The sequence below is a fragment of the Camelus ferus genome, chromosome 6 (assembly GCF_009834535.1).
Source record: "Camelus ferus isolate YT-003-E chromosome 6, BCGSAC_Cfer_1.0, whole genome shotgun sequence".
Classification (NCBI taxonomy): domain Eukaryota; kingdom Metazoa; phylum Chordata; class Mammalia; order Artiodactyla; family Camelidae; genus Camelus; species Camelus ferus.
Window position 1 is genome coordinate 39586675 of NC_045701.1, and position 25661 is coordinate 39612335.

The 25661-nt window shown below is 39.1% G+C and overlaps 1 protein-coding gene and 1 long non-coding RNA gene across 5 annotated transcripts in view; both read left to right on the forward strand.

Annotated features, from left to right (window-relative positions):
- The window catches only part of NPAS3 (neuronal PAS domain protein 3), a 799363-nt gene that overhangs the window by 428892 nt on the left and 344810 nt on the right, over positions 1-25661 (forward strand). The window lies entirely within an intron of this gene.
- Positions 243-23919, forward strand: LOC116664223. Its single transcript, XR_004320624.1, has 3 exons — positions 243-459; positions 22614-22616; positions 23906-23919. It is a non-coding gene; the product is annotated as an uncharacterized LOC116664223 (long non-coding RNA).

The window sequence follows — 25661 nt, forward strand, 5'->3', positions numbered from 1 at the left end:
GGAGATAATTTTAAAAAGTTACCACTTTGTATGTGTCCCCTGAAAAGACTTTAGACTGTTAGAATGGAAAGTATCCTTTCTGCTTGATCAAAGTTCTGCTCTCAACTACTTGACTGACTTGATTTGATCTAGGATCTTAAGGATTTTACAGAAAAATTCCCTTCTTTCTGAATTGAGGTCTGGAGTAAAGCCCATGACATTCCAACCTCTTCCCTATTACTACTGTTAAAATATATGTATAATTACTGGCATCAATGAAAATCAGCCTTCCTCTTTTCATGGGTGTTTTCTTTCCTTCATCGTTATTTTTCTCAGACTCAAGTGAAACAGATTATGTCCTTAGAGGCCTATGCTATGTAGTTATTACAATATTTCCAGGCATTTTACTTACGTGTGCAAATGAAAAGAGACAGCAAGTTTACAGATTTGCAGGTAGATAGGAAGGACTAGAGACAGGAAGTTTAAGTACCTCGACAATTCACTTTATTCTAGCAACAAGCATTTGTTGTATTCTCCCTACTCTGAATTAGCAAAAAATGAGGAAACAAAAGTTAAATTGGTGGAGACAAGTAGAAATCTGTGTTACTCTCTTGTCTTGTCTTAGCGTATGTTAGTATTTCAGATACAAAGTTAAAGGCATCCCTAAGAAATATAATGAAGGGTACCAACCTGATTTTATAAACCTGGAGCATCAATTAGTAGCTTCCTTCAGTTAACTCATGAGTGATTCAATGGCAAAAGAGGTAAAATTCAACCTCTGGTTGAAAATCTTCTTAAATTCCTATACCAAGCATTTCTACTTCAACTTCTTAACTATCTTTTGCCCATTACTGACAGTTTTTTCTTCAAATCTAACAACTGAAACTTTCAGTTACAATCCTTTCTAAACCCATAATCTCTTTTGGAGTCTTTCTTTACATTTTATTTTGAGAATTTAATTACTAATTTCTGACAAGTGTTGCTCTGAAATAAATACTGTACTAGCAATGCCGCCTTCTCAGATAAAAATACTTAGAGTGGAGAGAGGATGATTTGGAGGGCAATGGGATTAGATGTCCTGATGGTGGCAGGCAGGGCAATTTGATTCTGACGCTGTCTTCTCTGCAGAAATTACTGGTCTACAAAAACCGATTCAGGTAGTGCAGAATTGCCTGACTTAGGGCATAAAGGTTGTGGAGTTCTAAGAGAAAAATAGATAAGAAATTTGAATGGTGGAATTCTCTTCTCCCCTCTCCCATCCTCCAATCACTAAAATACACCAAAGGAAACTTCTCTGTTACTTATGAAGTATGAATTCAGTGCCCCCATTTTTCCTGAAACATGTCAAACACCCACATTTCATCAACAGATCTATTTTGTAACCAAGGCTCATGAGACTCTAGTTATGCCTGCATATATGCTGCTCATGCTGTAGATGGACACCCTCCATGCAGAGCCTTGGGGCTAGATTTAAAGGATTTCAAACCTCCTCCATATATTCCCATAAAGTTTACCTCTCATCTTTATCTATAAATAGAAGCTTTCTCATTCTCACTGTGTTAACCTTGTTGGGGAGATTCCATCCTTATCAGGTAGATACTGTACAGACAAAATTTTGGAGGGTCTCACATTGGCTTCATTGAAAAGTCCGTAAACTCTGCAGAGGGATGTGAACACACACAGTCAAAGGACAAAAAGAAAGAGGAAATAATAAAACCCTTAGAAGTCATTTTTAACTAGTGTTTAACAAGAACAAAACCTTTTTTTTCCTCTCCTGTTGTTTCTGGAGTGTACCTTTTCTAATGTTTCAGCTTAATTTAACTACATCCTTGCCTGTAAGCAAGCCTTCTATTTATTTTTTTGGCCTCTCAAATTTTCTTTCTGTTCAAGTCTAATACTGCTCTCTTCAAAGTTCACCTCAAAGTCCATTTTGCCTGCAAGGAGATTTTTCTGGTATTTTTAATTCTACAGTATATTAAACACTTGCTTCACTCTTCTCTCTGTAATGTTCTGTATGTAAATCACATGCGACGCGTAGGACATTTGAGACACAGAGTAGGCCTCTTACAGCATCCCACTGAGTCATCTGTATAAAATCCTTCTTGTCTTCATTGTGGCTTCTCCATTGCACAGTTCTTATATTTTCTGTTAAAGATAATTATGATCCTACATGTAAAAATTTCTCAGTCTGCCAGTTGCTATGTATTTGGTCTGCTTGTTTCCTATTCAGGCCATTCATTTCTCACCTTGACAGTATTTATCCTTTACATCCTATAGGATAATGCTTCAAATTGACCTTCTCTAGAATATTTTCCTTGATTAAGTCTATCTCTCTCAGAAACTACCTTGAATTTAGTTGTTAGGAGCACTTACTGTTGCTTATCTATAACGTAAGGCTTGTGTGGACTGAAGTGTTACGTCTATTTGCTCTTCTGAATTCTGCAATATCCAAGTTTCTTTCAGCTCTCGAATTCCATAAAGCTCCTGGGATGTCTTTGTTTCCAGCTACACGGGAGCACATGTGTGGCAAACCCTTCTCTTCTTTTTGTATGTTTAAATCAGTCTCTGCACAAAAGTGTACAGTTAGTGCTCAGGAAACACAGGTAGGAAGCTGTGGAAGATGGCTTAAGCTTCAACGTGCACGGTTTAGGTTGAACATCAGGGATAAAATCCCTGATAATAAACTTGATTGAAGGTGAAAACAAGGTATTGAAGATCAACGAGGACTCTATTCCATGGAGATCTCTAAAGGGAAAAAAAATAATTTATCTCGGATGGAGTCAGGGCACTAGACTAGAAGATGTACTGAGATTTTATCTGGCTCCAGGATTTTATTAAAATCCTATTGATAACACTACTTTCATAACATGTTTCTGGTAAGGAGTTTCTGATACTATTTTTTTCTGTTAAAATACAGTAAATAAAAACAAGTTAGGAAAGCCTAAATTATTTTCAGAATTAAATACACACTTTCACTAATTAAAACTTGGAGGAAATGACATGTTTTTATGATGTATTTGTCAAGCACTATTGAGTACATTTTGTTTTGTTTGCATACCTTCTTCAAAAATCCAAGGGGAAAATTTAAAAAAATATTCTTCTTCCCTGCCTAGCAAATGACAATATTTCTACTGGAGATGAGTACTTACTATTCTTATGCCATCCCAAGAATTAAATTTCTCATTTTGTAGAAATCATAGAAGCTGAAAAGTGAATCCAGTATTTCTTTCTAAAACTTAACACTTTCTAGTTGCAGATGTTAGTATTTGTGCCTACTTGCATGTTTCTTTTGAGCTTTATTTTTTTCCTCCTAATTCATTTATTTTGGGTTCTTTTAATATAGTTTCCAATTACAGCAAGGAGGTTTCTGGGGAGGGAAAAAAATTTTTTTAACTGCCAATGAAATGAGACTCTGGCTTTGCTTTCCTAAATAGCTTTTATTCTTGTGTGATTCTTATTAGGGAAATGGTGCTAGAAGTTGGTACTTCGTACTTCCAGGCAACTATATGCAAGATGATGTAATTAAGAACACTATACAGGTTAATTGATAGATACATATTTTATAAATAAAAATTTAGAAGGTGAATCTGTTTTATCTTATCTCAGACTATGGAATTTTGCCACTGATAACTAGAAATATTAAATGCATGTTCCTGGAAAATCCTCAAAAATCACTTATTTATGAAATAATAGTTTTGAATCGATAGCCATTAAAACCTGTATTGTAATGGGAATTGTCACTTACAGGTAATAATATAGTGTGAGCTAAAATATGTCCTGTGAAATAGAACTGCAGTGTGATAGCAGCCTCATCAGAGATGGACACCTGCCTCTCCCCTTAGGATTCCACAGTGATGCTGCATGACCCAGGGTGTGCTTACAGTGAATCTGCATTCCACCTCTAATGATTACTTTCTAAGTGTGGAAGGAGGGTTAGCAGGTCCAAAATTAAATATCCTATTGAAACATTTGAAGGAAGATGTGTTTGGATTTGTACTGAACCTTTCCGGTTATCCAGAGGAGCAAGTGCACCAAGTCTTTGCTTTTGAACTGTATTGCCACCTCAGACTTTCTCTCCTCTGACTCCCTGTCAGGTCACGATGCCTTTGCCCTTTAAAATGTCATCTGCCTTTTTGAGGGCAACTTTCGTAAGTTATAAAGCAACCTTGTTCCTATGAGTGCCTTTCTAAAAAAAATGAGGAGATTCACCTGAAGTAAAGGGGAGCAGGAAAAGAAAGAACGTGATGATTATTGTATTTGGCAGCGTAACTTGTTTTCGCCAAAAATCAGAGCTATTTTAAAACTTCCATTGACAGAGGGCGTCTGTGTTTTCTTCCACAGTGTATTTTCCTTCTTATGGATGGCTTCGGTTCCCTTGAAATTATACACAAATACATGCAAACTCTTTACTAATGCTAAAAGTTTATAAGGACATAAATTATGAAACATCAAAATATTAGTCAGCCAAGGCAATGCAGGATGTGTTTCTAATTACACATAAAAGTTAGTTCAAGAGGAACCAAGGAAGCTGATATTTACCTAAACTTTACAGTTTACGTCCTCCGCAAGCATCTCCCCACCCAACGCCCTACCTGGTCTGGTTGCTAGGGTCCCGCATAACCTATAAAGTCACTGATGTGTGTTCCCTTTTGCCCCAAATCTCCCAGCGAAAGGCCTGAAAAGCAGCAAGTTCATGAGCAAACAAGAGGGGGAAGGACCAAAGGCTGAACAGCTTTTCATCTTGGATACCTTCTTCAGAAGGAGTCCAGAGTTTGCCATGAAGCATATAATAGAGACAGGGGAGCCTCCCACGCTCGTGTGCTCATGGTTGTGGGCGGTGTGTTAACAGCTAGTCCAGAGAACATCCACAGAGAGATTTTCTGAGGCACTGAAAACAAACTGTTTATTTTTAAGGGACAGTCAAGGCAGTCAAATATTTCTACAAACATTTCCATGGACTCTTTGCTTCTCTGTCCCTACATTCCTTTCTATAAAAATATTTGTATTTTGCTATTGATGACATTTAAAAGAATATGTTAATATAGTTGAAGATTTTTTTTTCTATTTTGGACATCCTCAGGTTTTTATTTTTCTGTATTTGGCGGGGGTTGCAGATGGGAGAGAAATGCTTAAGGAAAATCCCTTTGGAGTTAAAACACTTTCTTTTGAATATTTCCGTGATCATTGATCTTCCACACGGGGCTCCATTCATCACTTTAGACAGCCCTGCTCTTGCTTCTGTTTCTTAATATGTTACCAGAGGCTTGTCCTACTGTATGCAAATCAGTTATTTTAGCATAAACTCTCTTTTGTTCATCTGTTCTCAATTATTTTATTGCTGCCCCCTGTGGGCCAGGTGCTGTGGATTAGAAAGAATAAAATTAAAGCTCTTCCCCCACATGGTACTTACAGTCTGGTTGGAAGAACAAATTGTATACATACAAGTAGTGATACAGTGTTATATTAAGCACCAGCTTAAATTGATGTTGTAAGGCAGTAGGTTGTGCATTGGAGGAAATTGTGATGACATATCCGATAATGACAATTTTAAAAAGACTTCAAAAAGAGAGAAGTTCATGTGACTGGTTCATCAAGGAAAAGCATCGAGGCTGCACCTTCTTATTAAGAATAATATGAGTAAGGAGAAAGAGTGGTTAGGGATAGCATTAGGGAAGGGCAAGGTGAGAATAATTTTTAAAAAATTAATTTCAATATATTAGTGTAAGATCAACCCATTTTTCATTATATACCTAAAAGTTATGTATATTTTAATGAGAGGCATCCTTGGATATTTCAAAACCATAAAAGCTGTGATTTTTGTGAGTAATGGCTAGAGAAAGTCACAGGAGATAGAGTTCTTGAAAGAAACTTCATGAGATATTATTGGAAAAGGTAAATCTTTATTATATTTATAAGGAGTTTTTTCTTTAACAGCATTAAAAAAAAAAAAAAAAGCTTTCGGTGAAAAATTCTTGTTTAATGACCATGAATGAGACCAGAGGAGATTATCTTTACCTTCTTATGATTAATTTCTTTTTGGAAGGAAATCTTCCACTTTCTGGATAATTAAAGTGTTTCTATCTGATAAGGAGCTGAGGGTAACAATTTCCGGGTCTTATGATAATCTGCTTTGTCTTATTTTAACGACGAAAAAAAGAAGAAAGATGAACTGGCTTGTGAAATGGTGAGAAGCTGAGTGGGAGAGAACTCTCCAAAGTAATCCAGGGACTGTGGGTGCACTGCTCCCCAAGTGGCACCGATGGAGAGTGGGAGAGTATCATCGTGTTTGAGAGCAGTTTGCCCAGAAAACATACTTTCAAGTTACTTTTTTGGAGCACTGAAAGCTTAACTTTAAAATGCAAGGTATTTGTCAACATTATCTGAAACACCGGACTGGAGGCAAATGTTCCAACATATTTGTTTTCTTACAATTAAAGCTAAGCTGACATGTTGAAAAGATGGTCTTCAAAGATATTCAGAGGCTGCTAAATTTTTGTCAATAATTAGCCTTCACTTTGCTTTGGAGACAAGGAAGTCATTTTTTTTTTCCCTCCTCACATTTGCCAAGTAAGGATTTTCACTTTTAAATTTCCTCATCCTGGTGTTTGCATTTAAGCATCTCAAACAGACTCCTCACCCCAGCCACCATGTGTAGTGTTGCATTTATGCATTCAACTTCTTACTCAAGTGATGCTATTTTTTTCTGCCTCAGCCTGACAGCCACTAATAATAACACATGAGGACAGTCAGACAAAATGAAGACAAATGCTGCTTGTCGCAGCAGAATCATAATGTCTCCAGACTCAGTAAAGACAGTCTAACTGTATGTGGATGCTCTTTATAGCTTATTTAGACCTGTGGTTTTTCCCTGTGGTTTCTTTTTTTTTTAAAGCACAAACATTGTGCAGAAATACATTAAGGCAACATATGGGCCTGTTAGTTAGCCAAAACAATGTGGAACCGTGGAGAATAGAGATTGCAAAGCACAGATGGATACTGTAAAAAATTCATGAGTGGCATCACAGATCTAAAAGGTAAATTTTAGTCAAAATTCAAGTGGAAAGCCTAGGAAATAGTTAAGAATTTGGCTTTATGAGGTTTTTCAAATCACACAGGATGAAACATTGTGAATATTCCGCAGATTTGTTTATGCCATAATGTGAAAAATCAGAGCTCATCATTCAATGATAATTATGTCTGTATAGACTCATGCCATCAGAAGTAGATGGCTGATAAACAATAGTGCTTTGCTTCTATGCGATGTAAACGCCGCAGTATTAAATATCCATATTACTTCCAGCTCAATATTAGAAAGTGTCAGTCACTGTGACAAGTCAGACAAGAGGCGCTCACTGAGCCATCCTCTGTGTAGCCAAGTGCTGTCGAATAACCAGGTTTTCATGCTGTATTACTTTGTTGTTAAAATTGAGTTCTGAGCAGTAATTGGCAAATCATTTTTCTGTCTTTTGCATTTGGTTCTTTTAACCAAAACTGAAGCCTCAAGGAGACATTGGATTCTTACATGTATGTAATCAAGATGCTCCTGGAATTGTGCCGACACTTGTCTTTTGAAGTTGTCATCGCTGGGGCTTGTCACTGTTGTTTTTTCTTGGGAAAAAGAAAAAAAATCTCCCAGTCTGTGAGACCAACCCAATAAAGGTGTGATTTGGGGCCTCACTATAGCCAATCTCATTCATAAAATTTCCTTCAGAGCAGTTCCTCAGCCAAAGAATTCTGCCTAGTAAAATAATTAATTTGGTTCCTAAGTTTCTAGTGGGGTGAGATTTGGAGAAAAGCAGAAAAGGAAGGGGGCTTTCCTACACATGCAGCCATAAAAGCATTTCTCTTTAGAAGCTTTCAGATGTCTTATGATGCCATAAGGAATTCAGGCATGTTTGGTCATTTTGTTGCTAGAAAGGTGACACATAGTAAGCTAGTCCCTGTGGAAAGGCTTAAGTGATATTCAGAGTGATCCACTACACACTTTAAAATCTGAAACACTGGGTAGACAAGCTGCATGGACTAATTTTTTTTTTATAGCTAATGATTTTGCTAAGGTAGAGATTTACAGAGAGACCTATTATACCTTGAAAAGATACTGGTACATTATTTAAACAACCAAAAAATTATTTGATACTAAGAAAAAGATGATTAGATTGGAAGTAGACATAATGGACAGACAATAAATGACATCACATCAAATGGACTAATTTTTTATTTTTGAGGTTTTTTTTTCCTATAAGTAACATAAAACAGGACAGGTTTTGTAGCTGACTCCTCGTTCTTGGCACTAACACTGCTGTTGGGACCTGGAGACAGCAAATTGAACTTTCTGATAGTTGCCCTAATAGCTCTGTCAGGCGATTTTGGGTGTCCTTCATGAATTAAAGTTTGCATTAGTGAGCCCACTGAGCAGCAGCCAAGACTAATTCTCAGCTCTGTATGACATTTCACACATTGTCAGTTCTTAGTAAGTGTTATAGGATAACATTTTGAGATCCTCATCTGAGAGTTGATGGGGAAATATCAAATAATATATACGAGGTTTGCCAACTGCGTTGAGCCCAGTTCAAAAGTGTGTCGTAGGGCATAGGTAAAGATGGCAGCGTTGTATCTCCTGTACGCAGAAGATGGATTTACTCTTAGAATGTCACAGTGAAGTCTGAGAAAGATGCCAAGGGAGAGAAAAGAATGAAGAGACAGAGAAGGAAAAGAATAAAGTTGTAGATGTAAAGAGAGAAGTGTAATTGTCTTCCTTCCTTACTGATTATACCCACTGTCCCGCTGGAGATCCTAAGAAGGTTATGGAAACTGTCAGATGGATTAGAAATAGATCTGCATGTGTACTATATACACACACTTCTTTTAAATTTGCATTTTCTTATAAAGTACAAACCTCGTGAGGGCAGAATCACTTTTATTCATTGCTGTATTTGCAGCATCTAGAGGTACCTGCCTCAGAGTAGACACTCAGTATTTGTTGAATGAAAGAATTTCTTAAGAGGCCATTTTCCATATGTTGTCACTGTCTTGTAAGGAAGTATACATTTATTGATCTCTCTTTAAAACTGTTACTTTGGTTAATACTTAATGACTAAGATTGCTGCAGAGTAATACATTTTAGCTCAGAGAGGTGCCATCTGGGTGGGTGAAGAGAAATAATATAAGGAACTATTAAAATTCAGTGGCATGAACTTATCTTCTTTCCTCTGATGGAGGAACCGATGGCAGTCAGGTCATTTGGTTTGTTCACTATAATGTGTATGCTGGAGTGGGGATCCTTCAGCAAAAGCAAGAAACGTCTAGTAGAGGCATCCCCAGCACTGTCCTAGGAGAACTAAGAGTAGTCCGTGGTCTTCCTGTCTGTGGGGTCAAGAGCAGAATTCACTGGATGCTGTGAAGGCAGGGGAGAATTCTGCACTGGTGGTTTGGTGGACAAGTTGGTTTGCCTGAAGCAGTCAGTCCTATTTTCAGACCTAAGTTACCAGAGACCAAGAAGGACGTAAAGAGTTTATTGATGATCAAGACATTTTGAATTGATTCTCTCTGCTGACTGTAGTCTTTTTGCCTTTTTATGGGATTCAAATTATTTAATTTAATTATTCTTAATTTATGCACTATCACTAGATTCACTCCAGGGAGATGTGAGATGTAATCGGTTGCATTTGACATTGTCTTCCAAACACAACACTTTTGCCACAAAACAAAACAAAACAAAACCCTGAAAGTCACCAAAAGTAGAATCTACAACAAGAAATGCATATTTTTATTCTGATCCCACCTTGACCAATGTCACAGTAGCATGCTTGAGAAGCTAATATACATATTAATATCCACTTTGTTCATTATTCCTTACATCATATATATTTATTATACATGGCATTTTTAAAGAAATATTGAAAAGAAGGAAAATGTATTTTAATTCAACAGGCATTTTCAGCACCTGTTACATCCCAGGCACTGAGAGATTTACTGGGAACAGGTAAAGTTCCTCATGTACCTTTTAGTCAAGGGAGAAGAACGGACTTAGAACAAATAATTACAGATGTGACAGATGTTAAGTGTGCTAGAGAAGTTTATAGCAAAGAAAGGCACTGTCCAGGAAAAAAAAAGTAACTTACGTACTATCTCGCTCCCTCCCTCCCTTCTGTAATTGAATATTTAACAAATATTGATCGAATATGAACAATAGGACAAGCAAAATGCCCAACTTTGGAGAGCAAAAACAAGCAATACACATGGTACCCATGAAGGAGACAAAACACTCATTAAACTATCACACGTGAAAATAAAATTACAATTTTAACAAGCTCTCAGGGAAAGGCAAAAGGTGCCACATGAGCATGAGTTGATTTCCTCTGGTTTAGAAGTTCAAGTTTCCTTGAGAAAGTGATACTTGAGCTAAAATACAAAGTATGAATTGATGTTAGCCAGGAGCCAGGGGAGGGTGGAGCATCTTAGACAAAGGAAATAGCATGTACAGGGTCCTGGGAACAGGGTGAAGTACTGCAAGTGTGAAAGGCTTAGTAGAAGGCTAACGTGGCTGGGACTAAGAGAACACAAGGGCTAAGATGAGAGGCTGACCGGACACCCCTGTATAACCCTGAGGACCAGGTTCAGATTCCAGACTAAGGGCAAGGATGTTTTTGATTACAACACTCTTCTCAAAGTTCTTCAAATGCAGCTACTCTGACTGTACTTCCAGAACAAGTTACACAGCATCAGGCCTGGGGGTCAGGACACAGGTGGTGGAGGCCTGCAGTTATCTAAGTAATGTGCGATCCTAGTCTGAGCCTGGGAATGGTGATGGAACTGGGAGAAGGAACTGTCACAAGAGATAGTTAAGAAATATAGTTGATGACTGATTGGGAACAGGTGATAAAAAAAGGAGGCTCCCTGGATGGTGCCCACACTTCTCACTTGGATGGCTAAGTAAGCCCATGAGAAAGGGAGTATGGGAGGAAGAAGAGGTGTGAGAAGTAGGCAGGTTGGAATAGTGAATTTAGTTTGGGTCATGTTGAGTTTGAGGTGTCTGAGGTGTCAAATGGAGAAGAAAGCAATTGAACACTGGGGCCTGGAGCTCACAGGGAGAGTTAGTGAAGAGATACAGATGTGGGAACCATCTGCATAGAGATGTATTAGACACAACTTGGAGCATGGATGAGATTAAGGGACTGTGTGTAAAGAGAGAAGACATATGACTTCAGAATAGAGCTAATACTTAAGGGCCAAGTAGGGACAAGACTTAAAAGAAATAGAGATATAGGAAGAATATCAGGAAAGAACATTAGTACCATAGAAGCCAAGAGAAAAGGTGTTTCAAGAAAATGAGAAGATAAACAGCATCAAACACTGTGGAAAATCAAACAGGACTAGGCCTGAAAAGCATCTGTTACAATCAAGAGCGTTCTGGTGAGACCCCTGTGAAAACAGTTTTGGTGAAGTGAAAAATCTGCGGGACGTATTGGAATGGGCTGAAGGCTCAGTAGGAGATAAGGAAATGGAGGTCACTTGTCACTCTAAAAGTTTGTATTTAAATGGAAGAGCAGGAGGATTCTGTCTAGAAGAGGGTATGGCGTTGAAAAGGGGTATTTTTCGATGTCCAGGGGTTGATGAATTAGTTGATTGTCTTTAATTGCAGCTAACAGGATACCTAACTGATGGTGGTTTTTACTAAGTGCCTTTATTATTTATTTTGCATGCTGAGAAGACTGGGGATGGATGGGTCCAGGGTTGCTGCAATGGCTCAAAAATGTACTCAAGCCAGGTTCTTACTGTGTTTTCACTCTCCTCTCTCGGGCTTTTGTTCTTGTGCTTGACATCTAACAGACACTAGCAGGGCTCTTCAATGCCCTAACACCTCATTCAAAGCAAAAACAGGAAACATAATCCTTGTTCTCTGTCTTTTTATAAGGGGACAAAATTCTTTCCAGACCTTTCTTTATCTCTACTCCATCAGACTTCTGTTTCTAGCTTGTTGACTAGAACTGAGTTATTTGCCCATTCTAGCTGAACCGTTAGGAGAGGAGACTGGTTACCAGGCACGATTTAGACCAGAGGTTCTCAAAGGGTGGTCTCTGGACCAGCAGCACCAGCATTCCATGGGAGCTTATTAGAGAAATTCAAATTCCTGGACTCCATCTCAGTCGTACCCAGTGAGGAACCTAGAATTCTGTTTCAAACAAGCCCTCCCTGAAAATGTGGTACATTTTCACAATTGAGAACCATGGCTTTAGTCTAAGTCATTTAGAGAATGACTTATTCTCCAGCGCTGGGAGAGGACTTGTGCCGTGAGCTTATTGCTTTCTCGGGAAGAGTGGGGCATGGCTGTTGGTAGACCCAGAGAAGTGTCTGCCATCCTTGTCTTTCAACATTAAGAGAAATGGGCCAGTGAAGAGAGAGGATGAAGATCTGAGAGGGGATCATCCAGCAGGAAAGATGAAAGTGAAGGACATTCGTAAACTCAGGTGGACGGAAAGACCTTCCCTGAGAGGGTTCCACCTCTGTGTTAAGAGAGTGTGAAGGGCGGATGCAGAACCAGAAAGCTGGTAGCAGGCAGGTTAGGGGTCCCCTTATGTTGGTCTCTGAGAACAGAAGTAAGGTCATCTGCTGAGAGAAGGGGCAGGTGTGGTGGAGGTAAGATCTGAGACTGTAGAGAAGGCTTAAAATACACATAGAGAAGGGGAGAGCTTACTCACCACTGGAACCTACTGGAGTGTATAGAAGGTCATAAACCTGCATGAGATGGGTAAAGCCTTTCAGAGTGAGATAATCTGCCTGGTTGTGTGATATGCAACAAAGGGACAGAGGCTTGCAGCTGAAAGATAGTTTGATTCCTCTAGGGTTGAGATTTTGCGTGAAGGATGTGACAGAAGGTCACGGGCAAGGATATTAGGATATTGTCAAGAGGGGTTGAACTGATGAACCAAGCAGTTCATGCTCGGGGCGGGTGAGTGAGATGGGGTACCGGGGAGGGTTGGTCCATGGATCCAAAATCGTGATGCGGTGCTTCTTTGTATACATTGGGTGAGAACCATTCTAAAAAATAGGTCAAATTGTTTCCACATTCTTAATTAAGAAGATCAGTTGTATTACGTCCTCCTCTCTCTTTGCCGTGGGAAGTTTGATATTTGTCACATTTGCAGTGAGTTATGGCAGATTTTCCCTTATCCCTCAGTTGTAGGACATTATGCAGGAAAATAAGCCAGAGGCTTTAATTTGGCTTACCTTGACTGCTTTTTGACCCGTCCTATTTTTCTTTATTGATGGATAACACTTGTTCCAGGCATGATTTTATAGGCCTTGCACAAATCTTGGTAAGTCATATGTATAATATAAGGTGGAAGACTGCTTTTTATCCAGTTGGATTTATCATTTCCTTTGCCTAGCAGAGAGATAAATTTCCTAATGCACTTGATAACTTGAAAGATATTAACATTTTATTTTTTTATGGAAACAGTCTCCTAAGAGCTGAGAGTCATTGTTTGGGAGGATGGAGTTCTTCTTCATCGGTATGCAGAGAGCGCTGCACAGCCCAGCTGTGGCCACACTGAACCTTGCGCCTGTTTCTCTCTGCCACCTGACATGTTCCTCTCCGGGCTGCCCTCAAAGAGTACAAACCAACTGTACTCATCTGAACTGAAAATAATTAGTCACACACGTTTCCTGCTACTACCGTCATAAAGTAAACTCCGTAGCTAGGAAGGCATTACTTCTGCGCTGCGCCGTGTTTGGGAACACCCGTTGCTAACTTTTTTGTGCTCCCCATGGCATCTGGTGCAGGAGCATCACCCTCTCCGTGCACGTGGCTGAGGCAAAGTCAGCTGCCAGGCTCTAGACATGCACAATGTGAGCAGAGCATAATGAGACTCTGTTCCTGTGGAACTCTGAGTCTGCTTCCAAGAGGAAAGAGCCAACTACTTTGAAAGTCAACAAAGTTGTTGGAATGTAAGTTCCATGAAAACACAGATTTTGCTGATTTGTTCACTGCTGTATTCCCTGTGCTCAGAACAAGGCCTGGCACATATTGGCACTCGATAAGTCTTTGTTGAATGAGTAAGTGATTCTTTGAAGGTCAGTATTCTTCTGTAAATTCTGGTGTCTGTTACAAAATAGGTCTTATTTCTTGGTAGTTATGTTGGTGATGGAGACCACTACAGGGAATGGGAAAAACACATAATACATTCATTTACTTACTGCATTTATAGCAACTGTGATTATTCAGAGTTTATCATTAATTGAACTAATTCTTCACCAATATGACTTGTGCCTACCTGCGTGTTGCTGAGAGCAGTTACACACACACGGTGTTAGAACCCTCGCAGTGAGAGTTTGGGCCTTTTATTTCAGTGGCATTTGATGTGTTACAGTTAAGTTTCATTGAGTAATAATATGGAGACTCTCCAACGTATGATAACTTAGAAGCTACCTCAAGCCTTTTGGAGAGGCTTTCATTCCGTGGGGAGATGGCCCTGCTGTAGGGCACTGGAGAGGAAGTGCCGTGAGTTGATCAAGTGCATGAACGTTGAAGTTAGGTAGACCTGGCTTCAGTTCCCACGTGCCCCACTTGCTAGCTGTGTAGCTGTGGTCACATACATTAATTTCTCTAGCTTTTAGTGTCCACCTGTAAAATGAGGAAAATACTAGTATCATCTGTTTTGTAGGATTATTGGGATTGAATGAAATACTGCATGCAGGGTACTTAACACAGTGTCTGGAACATAGTAAGTACTTGAGAAGTGTTAGCTGTTATTATCAGCTGTAATTATGAATTTATGAATTGTGTATGAATTTGTTTATAGGTGTATATAAATCCATACATACGTTTGCTGTGTGGAATTCGGATAAAATAGTGTAAATTATAAGATTGCTAATGTTGAACATAAATGTTCATTATAATTAATACATGAAGGCCTCAGTTTCTCCAGCAGCTTGTTCAATCTAGTTGATTAGGAACTGTCCTTTTGTGAAAGTGACACACTCATGTGTTAGGTGGGTGTGTACAGGTGTTTAGAGTGACACTGAGCACTAGGCCGATTTTTAAACTAATGGTGGACCTCCCACCATTTGTAAACATAAGCCATGCCATCAATACGAAGAAATGGCCTTTTTTTAATCCCCTAGGCATTGTGATTGTGTGACTCAGACTAGATGACCAGTCTTTTTTCCCAGGCTGTATCATTGTCTTCAATATTTTTATCTATTAAGGTCAATCAGCTGTTAAACAGGAATTCCTAACTCTGCCGTATAGTACAGTCAGCTCTGTAGGTTGCTTTTTCTATGTTTTTACAGGGATACCAGCAAAACTAGAGACTATTTGAAGAAATGAAACCAAGATGAAAAAGAACTTGAAAATCATGTTCTTTGATGAATGTTGGAGAAACTATAGATGCTTGAGCTCGAGAGGGGAAAAAAATGACTTACTAGGGATATGAAAATCTTTCCCAAATATTGGTAAGGACATCATGTAGAAGAGGAAAAAAATGGCAACTTTGTATTTCCCGAGGAAAGATGAAAAACAAATAGGTAGATGTTAAAAGGTGTCACATTTTGGTAAGCATTAGTCACATGAACCAGCATCTGTAAAGTACCTACTGATGTTCTTAGGCACCGTGCAGCTGGCTCTCCTTCCCAGGACAGAACGTAGCTGGTTAGGAGCAGAGTCAAAACCCAGCTTTTATAACTTCAATTTCAGGTGGTGGTTGTTCTTTAAGCCTATGTTACCTCTTGACCTTCAGAAGTTTAGCTCAGCTGGTTGGAGACTTGCACTGTTGAGACCAAGTCCAGGGGTGTCGTTTTCTACAAGGCAAGTTAGTTTGACTAGTCCTACAACTATGTCTGACACCCTGTCCTTGGCCATCGAGCAACCAGTTGATGCTTTTGAGTCAAACAGGAGACAGAGTGTATGGAGCTCTCACCATTAAAAAAAAAAAAAAAAAAATTTTTTTTAAAGACCATTTAAAAGATATTTCCTTTTGACCATGGGTCAGTGATACAATCTTTATATGAGAAGGACAGTGTACTGATTTGAGGGTAAGTTGTGAAAAGTGTCCCAACAGCGCCTCATTAATGAATGTCCTCTGCTCTCTGCACATGAGTGTGGGGAAGTTGAAAAGAAAATGAACGTAAATAGATCGGACTAAAAAGATGCATTTTGGAGGTTGGGTTGTGATGATTTGTACTACCCAGCTATCCCCTACTTCAAGGAATTTGTTCTCATCAACGGTTTCTTTCTCCATGTTTCTGTGCAGAAAGTTGTGAAACTAAAATGTCTTCCCTGTTTCAGGGCTGAGCCCAGGGTCTGAGGGCAAGTGACACTCAGGACTGTCCACAGGGTGCCGGCTCCTCTGGTCGACTCAGTGCGGGTGGGAGCCCTTCATCATTTAGGTTTAGGGGATTGTTGCCCGTGTCAGTTACGGAGCTGTTATGTTGCGGCATAATCTGAGTGCGTATCTGGAAAACCCCACAGATAAATTTTTCAAGGAAATGAGACTTTATCGAGATTTTAAAATAAGAGACTCTTGCTGTTGTATGCATGCTGGCTGAGCAGCTCAGGGTCAGGCTTCAGTGGTTTAGGACTAAAAACAGGCCCTGGCTATTACCCCTGTGTTCCTGTTTCTGACTCCCTCCTACTCTCCCTCCCTCCTTCCTTTCTTTCTTTTTTTTTGAAAGAAAAGAGCAAAATACTTTCTAGGAGTAAAGAATGAACTGGTAGGTTATACTTGTCTGTGATTTGCTGATGGTCATGCAGACCACTGCTTGAGTGTTGGGGTCATTGTTCATGTAGTTCCTCCGTCCAGAGTGTGTTCAGATTCCTCAGAGTCCTGGAGTCCTGAGCAGAGCACATGTTATGGCACGATTCCAACAGTATTCTTCCTTCCCCTTCCCCCACCACACTCCCACTCCTGGGGGGTCTGCACTGTGACAAGACAGCCCTTCCTAGCCCAGTGGATTGAGGGCACCTGTTCGCTGACACTTTGAGCTGATTCCAGAGACATCAGTCAGGCAGCAGAATTGGCACCCGATTTTCTCAGACACTAAAGTGAATGCTCAGGGAAGGTTGTAGGCTTACATGTGATTTCCACATCCATCTTTTCCCTGCAAATTAAATTATTAATTTTCCCACATGCCTTCTTGTTGAGTGAAAAGAGTGGTGGCCTTTATCTGTGCATGTGTGCAAACAAAACGTCGCAGCAGGGGCTCCTGAACTGCCCAGGCAAGCTGAGGGGTTAAGCAGTCAGCTGTAACTGTCTGGGTACAGTTGTGTCATTTGCAGACGTCTAGCTGGTTGTTGGCATCATAAACATGGAAGGACAAGGGCTCCAAAGCTCCTCTCCAGAGCACGCACATCCAAAGATGAAAGCTCCTTGTACAAATACAAAGGAAAGATCAAAAGAGGGAAAATAATGGCATTTAAAAATGCACATGTGAGATGCAAAGTTCTGATAAGATTGTTTTCCCAGGTCCCATTAGAGTGGCGCTATTTTCTCAGATGATACAGTGTTGGTTGATTACTTTTCCATGTTTGAGATAATAAATACATCAACCTGATTTTGAATTTTTACCGTAGATGTTCTACCACATCTGGCTTTTCCAGCTTTTTGCAGTAATATATCACTAGTTAAATGCAGGTGTTAACCTTGGTCTCTAGTGCCCTCAATACCAGTGTCCAGCTCTAATTTGACTAAAAATGAAACAACAAAAAACCCCTAAAGATATCTACATAGATTGTTTATTACCAGGATTATTTAAACGTAATTTTTAACATTTTTTTTTTGTTTGTTTAAGGGCCATTAAATATATTTGGTTGTTGCTCATGGATTTGAGTATTGTAATTGCTACCAATTCTGGAGCAGTAAAATCCTAATACGCTGATTCTAGAGTGTCAGGTTCATGGCTGTATGACATAGAGCAAATTCCACTGTAGTGATTACAAAGGACTTTAGATTGTTATTTTAAAGATTTGTTATCACTTGGCTTTGTTTTATAAATGTCAGTATCTTCTTTGGGGATCTAAAGTTCATCTTTTCTCAGCAAGTGCCAGTGATGTATCCATTTATTAAAATGAAATGCAAACTTTAAGGTTGAGCTGAAGAAAGAGTCAACTTTGAATCTTCAAGATACCTTAGAAGCTGTCTGTAGCTCCCAGATTAAGAACATGATAATCTCTGTGACACCCCCACCTATTAGTTATTCCAATGAAAAAAATAAGATTTCCAGAGTTGGTACATAATCTAGCCTTTTCTCTTTAAAAAAAAAAAAATCACTCAGCAGTCCATGTGAAAAGTATTGATCAGTCTGATCACTGTTCTATTTTATGTATCACTCTCACGCATAATATGACAAATAATGTATCATATCATTTTTAATACAGTTTTTTTAATTAAGAGAAAAATTAGTATATCAAGAGAAAATTATTTTTCTAATTTAAGTGCATCTAAATAGTTTATAAAGGAAGAAAATCTGGGGAACTCCCAACTCCCCTTCATTGTGGGGAAAGGAGACAATCTTTTAGTGATAACTATAGTTTCTAATAAAAAGGGAAAGTTTTACAGTGTTTTTTTATTGTACAATACATTCCTTGGGAAAAAATTGGGTCCCCTTTAATAAAATATTTCTGTACATTTGATTTGTATTGCTGTATAAATGCAATTAAATGTACATCTATTTATACAACTTGTGGACACTTTGCTTGCATTTCATTGAAAAATATCTGGTCTTAATCACTTTGTATTTTCACAGGACAAGTATCATGAAAATCTCAGGCTTATTCATTTATAAATACATAAATAACAGTCTCTAAGAAAATTGATTGTAAACCATTGGTTGGTTTGGAATAAGCCTTTGCTAAGCCTCAGTATAGTTTATTTAAAAGTACCATGTTGGCTCCAGTTTGAATGGCAGCCTCATTTTTCACATTCTGTTTCAAAGGAGCCCTCTGCTGGACAGCTCTGTGTGATATCACAAGCACACACATATTTATATATGATTTATAGGCTATAGTTAATGTAACCCAAAAGCCATTTGTGATTGAAACTCTATCTTTGCAAATTGAATGCATCACTGAAACCTGTTTTGTCATCAGTTTTTCATATTTAATGAGCATGCAATTGTCTAAAAATAAAATGATCATCCTTAAAGTTTACTGTAAATCATTGTACATCAGCATATTCCCACACATGAGATAATCGTACTAAATTAACATTCATTACCAATAATTTTAGTAATGAATTATTCAGCTGATACGCAATTATCACACACATTTCTAAAGCGATTACTTTATTACATAGGTACTCCATGTCATGGATTTTACTTGTCTGTATTGCATATGTAAATGTAAGAAATCTTTGCATTTACCACACTTTCAAATGCCAAGGGTTCTTTCGTGTTTGTTTGATGCCGTGGGGTTGTTGGGGAGTATCGCCAGTATTACCTACATTCTAAGAAACTTGCCGTGCCAGAAAACTGCTGTGATAAAATCAGGCAAAACAATAAAGACAACAAAAAACTGGACCATGAAGTTATAGGAATAGGATGTTTTTCTGAGTAGGGTATTAGTACGTTCATATTATCATTAATTGTATTGTGACTGAAGTTCGTATTAGTTAAGAAAATGGTAAAAAAAGAAATTGACTTATGGTCTAATGGTAAATTCCTGTATCTAATGGTAAAAATTATATATGATCTAATGGTAAAAATGGAGCTTATAGTTCCACCTGCATTTAGCTTTAGATTCAAGGCAGCACACAGAGACCACATAACGTAGTGAAACAAATAGAATCTTTGAAACTAGACTGAGTTCAGATCCTGCCTCTGTGTCCCTGAATTATCTAACCTGATCTTCAGGAAAGAAACAGTGAAATGATATCAGAGTGTTGTGGTGAGGAGTAATGACATAACGTATGTAAAGTGCCCGGCACTGCATGCAGGTAACTGTGAGACACGGTGCTGGAGGAGTGTCCCTTTGTAGGCGACTGCTGGGTCTCTCTGGGCAGGCTTACGTTAATTTCTTAGCAAGTCGCAGCTGAGATAGAGCCCTACCTTCTTGGACTTCGTGTGTATGCAGCACATAGAGAATAGCGAAATAGAAGTTATGGATAGTATGATAGTAGTTTTAGGCAACATCTTAACTTGTAGACTTTTGAATTAGACCCAGTTCTAAGTCAAAAGCCTGAAATCAGTCTTTCCCATGAAATAGCCTAGCCAACAGGAGCCATGACGGTTTTATGTAATGCGGGCATATCTTTTTTTAAAATAATGTTTAAAATGAAAATAAATCATTGTTTTGGAGCAGTTTAGCAAAGCACAGTAATCAAATTTCCATGGTTAAATGCAATAGAAATGAAGAACGGCATGACCTGAGGAGGTATTGTTAGGTCGCCCCTCACTTGTTCTGTCTGTTAGATTGTTCACCCATTGAAATTTCGCATCACACTGAGTTGCTTCTTTCATTTGAACGTGGTTTGAGAAAAGGCTATATTTAGCTTTGCAGTAGTTTATGTATTTTTCATAGAAATGTAAACATGTATCCAGAATATAGTATGAGTTGAATGAATTTAGTTTGAATGAGTAAAGGAACAAATGGATCAAAGAACGTTCTTTCTCCTAACAGCTGACTTCAGGATGCTCTTTGTTTGATGATGAGCCAAGCCAGACTCTCACTGGGAGGGAAACTGTGTCAGTACAGAGCCATTGACTCAGATTGTTTGATCACTTTTTAAAATTTATTTGGAGCCTATCTATATATAAGAGCAACCAAAAAGTTTTCAAGGCCAAAAAGAATTTTTTTGGAAAAGAGACTCACCTACAGATTGAAATGATTCAGTGATCTAATATCGTAGGCTTCTTCGAAAGTTATGAGTCCAATATGAACAGAAACACATCAATTTTAAATTTATTAGAAAACATTTATGAAATATCCAGTAATGTATCCAGCACTCTGCTGGGTGCTCTCAGGAATACAATGAAGAATAGGACTCGTTGTTTGCCTTTAAGGAGCTTATTGTCCATTGGGGGGAAATATAAGTGACTGTGGATAACAAGTTGCAGGTGGCAGGGGCCAGACCTTTGTTAGGGGGCGTGTCAGCCTGGGAGGCCTCTTGTAAGTTGTAGGTCTGGAATCGGACCTAGCAGTTTGAAGTATTAGGAGTTTAGATGGGCACATTATACCTACAAGTGGTAATGGTTATGGGATCTACAGAATATTTGTCCACTGTGAAGTCCGTCAGTCATAACCCGTTAGGTACTGTCCATAGATCAGATGGCAAACTCTGTACTCTGTTTTGAAGGACAAAAAAAATCCTGTCCTCTATATCCTGGTCAAACAAGGTTTGGTAAACAAACAAACGAACAAAAACTTAATGTTTGATGAGCTTGGCTAGATTGTTTGGAGCATTTTTATAAACTTTAAAAATTTTAATAAGCTATCCCATAAAAATAAAATAATGTTGCGATCATTTTTGTTTTCTCTTTTAAAGATGTTCTGGGACATCAAACCCAAATTAAGAATTTAAGATTTTATGAAGCCTTCTTTTTGATACACTACTCTTTAAGACAATGCATTAATTTTTCATACATGTTAATCATTTCTTACCTAAGTATATTAGAATCATAGCAGTCTGGATTTTATATCACATCAAGTGCTTGAATTATTTCAACACCCTTGGTGTTAAGGTTATCAGATTTTGTCTAGTATAGTGCCCTATGCTTCTACCTTCTAAGCAATGGCCTAGGCCTGGAGAACATAAGTGGGATTTCTTTACCAAGGGTAGAGGTAGGTAAAGGAACATGATTTTAAAAAGAGTGTGAGTGATTTTATTAGCAAACATGCTAAGACTTACCTGGCCCAATATGTCGTGTCCCTCTCAATGTATATAATATGATTATCACCAGTGTGTACAATGTTGTAGTTACTTGTGCCATGGCCACCTTCACCATCATGGTACGTTTCCATTAACAATTTGTAGAGAGCAAGCCCTAATCCACCTCTTCTGTGCACACAGAACAGTGTCCCTGGGGCCTCCCAGCTATAACAGGGTGGCCTCCTAAGGGGCCACAGTGTCTGAGAGAGGCTGCTGGTGACCCCCCCCCCCCACCAGCATTCCACAATAGCTCCAACCAGTCTCAAAAGAGGAGGCAGGGACATCTGTCAGAACCAGATACCCTTGGCTCCTTTCTCTGCAGTTGTACAAATGTCAGTATGCCTGGACTTGAGTCTTCTTAGCCAGAGAAGTGGAGGAGTGGGAAGAATCGTGAAGATCAGGTGATGGGGAGAGGTGACTCCCTTCTTGTACAGGGAGAGTACATCGGGCTGGCGAGCCCTACCCTGACGAGTGGGTGCGTGCGACTACCTCGGTGACAGAACAGACTGACTTACACATGGGCTTCGATGGAACTTTTAAAAAAATCCATAAGAGCTAAGTAAAGGGATCGAGGGGGAGATGTAGTATATTTCAACATACCTTATACCTTTTGAAGTTAATAAATCTTAGACATATGAACTGCTTGTTTGAGTGACCGTGGCTTGTGCACGTCGGTGTGTTGGATCACAGAAACAGTCACTAAGACCACAAAAAGCTTCTCCCTGGAAATTCTGCCCAAATCTATTCTCTTCATCTTCTTTTGTTATGTTTAAGATCGTGGAAGAGAAACTGCTGTTTTCGTAAAGCAGTATTTCAAGTGCTGCGTACCATTCTATAGCCATGTTCCTGAAAGGTCAATGTGTGTATTTAAATTTCCTCCAAATATCCAAGCATTGTTGCATATTTTCATCCAATTTACAGCCCATTTCATCGGTGTAAACAATTAATTTTCCTGAATAAATATGTATATTTGGTCCAGATACCCTTGAGGCTCTCAGGCACAATTCAGATGCATACATGGAAACTGTTCAACTGACTTGCAACTAGTTAGAAATCTGAGAAACCAAGGACATTGACTTCTTTAATTAGAAAAAACAACAACTCATCCTCATTGAAATTCTAGCTACCGTGCTGTAATTTTTTGTTCTCATATTTTTTCATTTTGAGGCTACGTATGGCCCATGCTACCCTTAGAGCATTTGCTTCCTAGTGGGCTTCTGAAAGCCTCGTGTGAAGTCACCCAGTGAGGAGGAAAGCATCCACCGAGTAACAGCCTCTCGTGGTGACCACAGCGTAGGAGCCGGGAGGCTGCCGACCCTCAGGAGCACAAAGGGGGCCCGGGAGTGAGATGACTGATTGCTTGTTGTGGCTGATTTTGCTTATTTCTCCAATTCAAAGCTGTATCAGAAGATACAACCATTCTGTTTTGTTCTGTGTGGTCTTCTAATTAGTTGATCTTATTGCTAATCTAATCAAGGAATTGGTTTTAAAAATGCACGGGCACAGTGATCCCAAATATGGACCCCTAAGCAGAGTAGAACCAATTTTTCCACGTGTGGCTGCTTGGAGAGGAGAAAACAGTGCTGAGAAGTGACCTGATTTCTCTGTGACCATAGAGAAAGTCAGGTTAAGAAGGACGTGACTTATAATTGAAACCCTTGGTCCCTGAGCTTTTATCCACTTAATAGTTTTCTACCATCTGGGTTCTACAGTAGAGTATTCAAGGAATCCAATTGACTGTCCCAAATAGAGTGGCCTTTAATCTTCCCGCAAGATTGATAAAGAGAGGGAGAGCCCCTTACTGTACTGGAATAAATAGCCCTTCCTTTTGAAAGGACAGCCACTCTGGGACTGAGCTAAGTTGAAGAATGGAAGAGAAAAGAAATGGAAGAGAAAGTGGCATCATTTGGCTTGGACCTTAACTATTCAGTGATTCAAATATTTTATATATGTACAGCCACACAGCTAAAACCTAATTGGACATTATGCCTCAGTGGACATTCACAGACTTGGAGAAGTAAGAGCCATAGCTAGGGGCTTTCATGTCACAACTGTGGATGTAGCAGGGAAGAGCGTGTGTTTGTGGCCTAGGAGAATTTGCCAGACCCTGGCCAAAATCTTCATAGATTTCATTGTAGCTTATTTCTCTCCCCTTATTTCCCAGTGTATTTCTAGAGTGTCTTTTTATAGCTTTTATCGTTAGACTGGGTAACATTTACATTTGCCAGTAATTTTATAATGAAGATGGAAAGGGGGAATTAATCTAGAAGGCACCAAAGTACTGAAAATACACTGTAGCACATTTGGGAAATCATATGTGTATGTCAGTCAGATGAAGATAGAGGTTGTCTTGATACTTAAAAAAATGTAACTGATAATGTGATTTCACATGAAATTTCTTGATGGTTACTGAGCATAAAAAAACATAAATGATAATGTGATTTCACGTGGAATTCCTGCTGGTTCCTGCACATAAGAAAGGCGACATGTGCTCTAGTGAGATGGATCATGCTCTCACCCCATTTTTACTGTTTAGTAAAAGAAAGCTGTACATGTAAGCAGGTTTTCTACAGTTACGAGAAAAAAGACTCTCAAAGTGGTGGGGAAATGTAACAGAAGGAAGAGCTAATGGCCCCTACCTTTCCTGGTAAAGTAGGGGAGGCAGAGGAGAAAAAAATGCATCATTGTAGTGATTTTGCAACATTTACCCAGTAATACGTTGTAGTAGAGGCTGAATCGCAAGGCTTACCAGGGACCAGGGGAGTACTGGAGGGTTATAAGAGTTGCTCAAAAAGGAAAAGAAGTCTTCTGCATGATGATGAGACACTTGCCAACCTGGATTCTTGTGTTATTAATGACTCAGCGGGAGTATTGTATTAGCAATGACTTCACCAGCTTGGGGACAGGCATCCAGAATCTGTGCTCAGAATTGCTAAACCATCCTGCCTCTGACTTGTACTGATAAATCCATGGTATAGTCTTTCACCATCTATTTTGCCTTTAAGACAAAATACAAAAAAAAAAAAAAAAAAAAAATTATTCCCACAGTGTGTAAAAATGCCCCACATTGGCTCATAAGTGACAAAGTCAAACTGAAAGGCGTGGTCACACCTGAAGCAAGCACTTTTGTTTTTTGCTTCTGTTTTGGCACATCCAACAAGCAGCAGATCTTAGCCTGTTGTAGACTGCCAGGAACATTCCTCCTTGATGAAAATTCTTGAGGAATTTCTTCATTACTATGGAGATCTGTGGTGCCAATGCTGGAAAAGTGCAAAATAAGCGGGAATTAAATATTTGCAGTTGTTCAATTTCCAAATTTAACCTGAGTTAAAAAAGCAGTACATAATATCATCTAGAAAAATAGAATCTTTTCATTAAAGAAATCAAAGCATGTTACAAAAACAGGTTTTTCTAATACGTTTGGACTATAGCTTTTGTGCAGTAAATAGGGTGTTTGTACAGAGTATTTATTCTATGTCGGAGAGAAGAAAGCTACTACAGAAAGAGACTGAGGCTGTGTGTGAGCTACAGAAAGAAAGGGAGCATTTACTTTTGTGTAACTGAGAAGTTGAATACCCCTCCAGTGGTGAAATATGTGGTTTGTCTAGATAAACAGATGCCTGAGTACTTATACCTTAGAATTCATTGTGGGGAACCCACGGGAAGAAAGGCATGAGGCCTTCCCTGGGCTGAGGTGGCGTTTTCCTCGCCGTGGTGTGGGGAGGCGGGGCACGGAGGTGACCAAGGGGCCCCAGGGCCCGTCTTCCACTTGGAGCCATGGCCATCTCCAGGCCCCATCAGTGAATCTCCAGGAGGAAGCAG